Raw genomic sequence first — 7,178 nt, forward strand, 5'->3', positions numbered from 1 at the left:
TTCATTTGGTAAGACAACGAGTGGGCGGTGGTAGCTTTCGGAGACCCTTGACAAAATGTGGTTAGCTTTTGGAAGAAGAAATGGGTTATGCATGAAAGTCTTCCAAAGCCATTGAAAGAAGATATTGAAATCTATTGGTTAGGGATGCATGAGTCGAAGAAAAAAAAGAAGTCTTACCATGTGCTCAAATTTCCCATTTTTATGAAATCTAAAGAGAAGTCATGCACGTGTGAAAGACAAGGAAAAAAAAACTTGAGGAGTTGGGTCAAATTTTGTTGGTTTAAATAGTGTCCTTTAATCCTTATATGTTGTAAGACAAAACTTAAGTATAGTTCTTTAGATTGCATTGACTAATAGAACATACAATATGTGTTATCATCTCTCATGGTTATTAATTAAATTTACTCTATGGCTCACTAGCCAATGCAGTCACACGATTAAATCTAATTGAAATACTTAAGATATAATATCCAACGAATTAATTGTATATAAGTTTTGTTCTATGTTATATTATACCCCTGCGCCTCGTCCATGGTATGTATAATAGTGTTGACAAATCCATGACAATATAAGCCTTGATTGAATTTTAATGTTTTATTTCAAGTTCAAGACTAAGTTGTCCAAGATTTAGCTTAGAATAAATGAAGTGTTAGATTTCTCGACTATATCTTGATTATTTGAGAATCGGGAATACCAATCCTCATTAGGCTCATTTAGTTGGTTGTAAAGTTTTTAAAGAACTTGTGATGTATGACATCAAAAGAAGCCCCGAACCTCTATATTCACAACTACCGAGAGTTCAACAAGTGAATTTGAAGATTGGTTATTATAGTTGGTGATCAAGGCTGAAGTTAATCCCTGTTCGTTACAAAGGAAAAGAATTTTCGAGGTGGTCCTTGAAGTTCATGCAAGAAATTCTAAATTAAAAGAGTTCAAGTGGATTGGAGCAACGTGGAGTCACATCTCTAAAAGTACTAATAAAGATAGAACTTAGGAAAATGAAATGATATATTTCAATTCTATAAACTTCAATTCTAATAGTGGCATTTTCTTTAGAGTTAGTGATAACACACTGTTTTCTCTTTTAAACTTGTCCATTGATTTTTCACTTTGCCGATCTAGAGTAGGGACAAAGGAGAGGTAAAATGAGAAATGAAGGAGGGGTGGGGGGTATTCCTAAATCCAAAGATCATGACCCCACACATGTCGAATGGACCGATGCCAATTAGTGCCTCGAGCACCACAAGTTCACTGATAGATGAATAGCCAATTGCCCGGTTGCAATTTTTTTTACTGAAATCGAGATACATCTTGTTAGAATAGTAAAATAAAGGAGTAATTTTAATAACACATAAAATAATATAATTTTTGCTATAACTATCTTATGTGGCAGACTGTAATTAATTGCACGTTACTTACATATAAATTCACAACTTTTTATTCACCATTCACAGTTTAACATGCAAACAGTTGTTAGAATTTTTGAAAATAGAAGGAAGCATAATGGACTCACCGACCTACAGCTGCTATATAGTACTGTTTAGTCCCCTAACTTCAGCAATGAAACCACAGAAACTTTAGTTGGTTTAATTTAGTTTTCACTTTCTTTTCCTCACCTGACAAAGTGAAAGCTAAGGGCAGTTAATAGGGTTGACTCTCCCAAGCAGTGGGCCCAAAGGGTCCACGACCCCTTTGGTAGTCCCAAGAGGGAAGACTTCAGCTTAGCAGAGTGAAACCTTTCAAACGATCTTGTGAGGATTAGTTATATCCAAGCAAAATTAGTTGGTGACAAAGAAAATCAGTATAAATGGCGTGTTTGACACGAAAGAATTTGTTGGATGTACAATTGGCCACTCCCATATTTATTGTCATATCCCCATTTATCACCTTATACCAACCTTTGATTTGCATACTGTAAGGTGTTAAATTATCAATTTTTCCAAATGCTTAAACTATTGAAAAATAATAATTTTAATTATTTAATCACATAATTCCAACACAAAACAATAGGATATCCACCTATAATGTCATGGACAACACCCTAGGGTCATGTCTTCTCAATTGACTTAAGAAGATAATGGGATGTTAGAACTTCCCACTTTATGGGGAAGTGTTCACCAAACTCCACCCATAAGAGCCTAAAAATACCTCCTCCTAAATCACTTAAAGGTAAGAATATTGTCACTTTGCAAATTAACTTTTCAAGTACTTCACAACTTTTAAGCTAATTTAACCTTGAGGGCTTTTGAGTTTTGACCAACCCCATTGGTTGGTCCTTGGCCTAGTAGTTAGGTTGCTTTCTCCTTCACAACTTCTATTTGTAGATTTTGAAACATTGCTTGAAATTAAAAAAAGAAAAGAAAAAAAAATCATCCAACAGATAATTGAAAACGAAATTATGAAAGTGTCCTCACACATAGATGAGACATGTTAGACATAACTATCCATGTCTATCAGGTAAACTCTGGAAAATAGCATGAGGCTGGCTCCCATTGGAAAAGCAGTCTGGCTTTGTTGCATTTCCTCTAGAACACAACTGCAATATTGCTGACTGATAAGTGTGATCAATTCATAGCAGAGAGCCCAACTGAGGGTTCACATGGAGTTAGTATTGCTTAAATGTCATTTAATCCTTGGAAATAAACCAAAACTTGATTCTTAAAATCTTAATATTTGATTAAGATCACTGATGCTGAATTGCTGATGCATTGCATCTAGCACATGTTAATGCAATAATTGGTAGACACTTTAGTGTTTTTATGCTATTCATTGCAGAATATGAGGCAGTGATGCGTGTATTTCTTCCAATGTTCGCCCTTTAGTCTCCGGTACTAGTTTTGCAACGAAAAGAACACCAAAACCACAAATGCTTGAATATATGAAAAATGTTCCTGAAAAGGCATGCATTGATCAGTCACCACTAGGCATAAGAACTCTGGAAAACATAGAGGAAGTCAGAAGTGAGGAGGGATCACCTGCTGAGCTCCACTCGAATAAGAAGTTAAAAAGTGTATGAAACAACCCAAGAAAAAAACCAACTGACCAAATTGCAAAGGGTTCCAGCTGAGCCCTTCACATTTATGGGAAATATCTGAAGAGAGAGAACCATAACTTGATATGAATTATAATTTTACTGTTTTTTTGGATTTTTCATTGCAGTGAAGAAGAAATCAAGCCCAATAATTTTAACCAACCTCTGATACTATAATCCATGGTATTCCTCCCATGCCAAATGAGTAAGGTCCCAGATATACCTGATTGCAGGATCAATCAGTTTAACTCTATAACCAAACCAGCAGGAAATAGGTGGAAATTCTTAAACAAAAACAATCATTAGACTTCAATGCTTTCTAAAAATAGACAAGTCAAGTCAATTACAATATGTATCAAATTATCTATCAGTTTGTACACTAAAGTAGTGGTGGTAGTCATGTGCGAAGGATGGAATAGCTTTTTATTTATTTACTTGTGTAAATAGAGAAAGTGGAAAACCAAAATTGCATTACCAATACACCTATGAGCGCCAATATGGGACTGACTTCTTTCCACCAGTTATGGTCCTGTTCATGTTAAATTCAAAATTACTATAGTAATTGATCATCGATACAGATGTGTTTGAATTTTATGATAAGGAACCTGCAAAAGGAATGATAATCCTGTAAGGAAGCAACCTAAGCATTCCCCAAATGCAGAAGCCTGCAAACATTGCAGATTTTAATAGTAAATATTTGGCCAACTGCTTTCTAAACTTGAGAGACATATTAGTCTAACCATCAAAAGTGTTCGTCTTCCAAATTTATCTATCAATGATGCACCCAAAACAGTTGCGGGAATCTGCAAAGGAAATCTCATTTTCTGAGAAGTTCACCAAACAGAATCACAATATTTAAACTATAAAGATTCAAGATTTACCTGAAGAATGGCCAAAACCAACAGTACTAGAGATACCTGTCACAAAGAAACATATTTTTATATGTAAACATTAGTTTTGTGCATTATTTCTCTGTATGAAGTATAGTAGTTGTCTACAATTTACCAGCTGAATCAAAAATTTCACTCATAGAAAAAGTAAACATATAGGGCCCTCCCAGTCCTTGCAATACCATCAGCCCAACTCCAACCTATACAAAGCAGGAGTCATATCCATGGATTAAAACAAATAGAAATCATGTAGCACAAGATGGAGAATATAGGAGAAAAGTTACATGGCTTACAATGACTAAATGAACATATTTTCGCTGAAACAAATTCAGAATTTTGTCATCAGAGATTTTTTGGAGATTTTCTATATAATCCTGTAAAACAATAAAATCCAGCTTTAATTTTGTGTAGCTGCCAAAAATATGGTAATGATGGATAAGAAATTTTTGCTTAAGTGAAGAATGAAAATTGAGTACTGTCTCCAAAGCGTTAAGTTACTAAATGTGTTACTTTGATTTCAGATGCCTCATGAGAAGTATCAGCATTCTGTCCCCTAAGCCACTGTAGAGCAGCTTCAAATTCTCTTTCCTTGCCAATTTTTGCCTGCAGAAATTTGCACTGATCTTGAGAATGTTGATGCATTCTTGCACTACTTTAAATGTGAAGCAGTGGTCCAGTACCATCTATTTAGAAGTTTATTGGTAAATTTGTCTTTAACATGGTTTTAACTCTGCATGTCCCTATATATTAAAAACAATGAGAATCTTATAAACAACTAGATGATGAGTTTAACAAGATTTAACTCACCAACCATCTAGGAGACTCAGGAATGAAAAATAGACAAAGGAGCAGTAACAGACATGGAATACAACCTGATGATGAAAATGTGTAGAAACCATTAGGAAGTACAACTGGTTTTGTAAGTATGAAATGAAACAAGTCTACCTATAATGGCCAACATGTGCCAGCTGATGAAAGAACCAATGAGAAAGGAGAAAGAAGCGCCATAACTTGCCATCGACTGTAAAATGAACAATATGATGGGACAAAAGAAAGATTTCATTCAAATGCAGGAATTTATAATGGCACAAATTACCAGGGCGATAGACATAAATCCTCCTCTTAGATTCTTTGGTGTTATTTCTGCAAGGTACACTGGTCCCTGTTGTCAGTGGGATGATAATACTATTAACCATTGCATTCATAAGTGTGTGAATTTCAAAATCTAAACCTTACAACATTTACCACAAAACAGGTAAGCCCAAATCCAAGTCCCAGTGACAGTCTTCCAAAGTCGAGCAACCATACACCCTTTCAGCAAGAGCAGAACATTTAGTACCATGAAATAAAAGCATACAAATAATGGAAAATTAAAACTAACAGACCAAGACCCTAACTCAATTCAATATGCATGTTTCAATATTGTTTTTACTATTTTGGAACTCTTATCTAATAACATCAGACCTTCTATAGAATCAATATATATATATATACACACAAACACAAAGAAACAATTTGCTTTCAGTTTTATTTTTTATGACTCTAACATTTACTTCCAAAGTCTTATAACAGAAATCTTGTAGAAGCCTTGGAGGGTGATGAGAAAGACAAGAAATGAAACCTTGGAGAAAATTATTGCCAGCCACCCCATGATGTAGAATATATCCACAATCCAGAATGTCTGCTTCAGAATATCAAAACATTAAAAAGATCCATGGAATTACTTGAGATTTAAAAGTACAAACTCATCACTATATATAGAGATGTTTATTTGGTCTTGAAAAACATACACATCTACGACCAATGAGATCTGTTGTCCTCCCACTTACTAGTGCCCCTATCAATGCTCCAATTGTCATTATTGATCCAAACACTGAGTACTGCACATTTGAGTGTAAGGGGAAGAAGTCAACTATATCAGCAGAAGTACCGGGAACAAGAGATTTCACTGAGAATTATAGAATAACTAGTCGCTAATCCGTGCAATGCACGGGGAAGCTATTGAGTATATAACATGTACCACAATATATAATATTATATGATACATTAGGAAGAAATACAATTCATTGAACAAACCTCCAATTTGAAAACCTTTTTCAAAAACCAAGCCGCCTTATGATAGAAAACACCATACAAACATATAAAGAAAATTTGAACAATGGTTTTAATGAATTTAATTAAGAAAATTTTATTTGTTGAAAGTTGACAATGTAAGTGAGAGTCTTAAAAATTGTTCAAAGTTGTACATAAGCAAATAATCAAATAAGCTAACGGTCATTAATTGCTAATTATTAAATGTTTGTCAGTGACAAATTTTTTTGGAATCAAATAATTTGTAAACACCACATTTATGAATGTAAAAAGACTAAGAATAAAGTACCAATGATGGAATGAGTAGCCACAGGTTTTTTATAAATTCAAATCATAGATATTATAATCTCTCTCTCTCTCTTTTTTTTTTTTGGCTAAATAAAATAGATATTGCAATCTTTACCTTCATAAAATATCAATTTCTATATAAGTTCCATCATCAAGGACACGGGAATTTCTCTCTGTTTATATCTTTTCAAAAAGCTATTTCCCTACAATAGGCATATCTAGTAAATCAAAATGCAATATAGAAATAAAAAGGCATATCCAGGCTCCATAACCTAGAACAAATTCTAGGATAAAGCAATAAAGATGCCGAAAGTCATGCATATATTGATGCATTTAGAAAAGGCAAAGTAAACTAAGTTTTGACCAAAAAGCATACAAAAAACTCAATAGATTAAGCAATCAAGGTATAAGCTCTGTTGTTTTTGTGATTCCACATAATTAAAAAGAACAGGTTGAGAGAATTTCAATGTGAGTCCAATAGCAATCAAAGCTAGACCTTATTACTTGGAAGTTATTAGCTTTGCCAAGATGGACTGTTTATGGTAAACAATTGTAAGCTTCATTAGCAAAATTAATTCTTAGTTTCCATAACACTTGAAAAGGAAAATAAATAGATGTTACAATCAACAACCGTAATGTTTTCATCTCATCGTTGCTCACCTGAGTTAATCACAATAATACACAACAAAGGCTTTAATCTGGTAGGTCATGGCTTGTAAAGAGAAGACTGGAACCTAATTTGTGGAAGAATATGCATGCATTGTATCAGCAAAACATAAAAAAGATATGATATCATCTTTTATCTCCACTGATTTGTATCTATATGATATATTCAAAACATATATATCAAATGTTCAACTTGTATAACCAAATGGGAT

General features: G+C 33.8%; 1 pseudogene; it reads right to left on the minus strand.

Annotated features, from left to right (window-relative positions):
- Positions 1 to 2,414: 2,414 nt before the first annotated feature.
- On the minus strand, positions 2,415 to 6,491 carry LOC112023917 (sugar transporter ERD6-like 5; annotated as a pseudogene).
- Positions 6,492 to 7,178: the final 687 nt, after the last annotated feature.

The sequence above is a fragment of the Quercus suber genome, unplaced genomic scaffold (genome assembly GCF_002906115.3).
Source record: "Quercus suber isolate HL8 unplaced genomic scaffold, Cork oak 2.0 scaffold_646, whole genome shotgun sequence".
NCBI lineage: Eukaryota > Viridiplantae > Streptophyta > Magnoliopsida > Fagales > Fagaceae > Quercus > Quercus suber.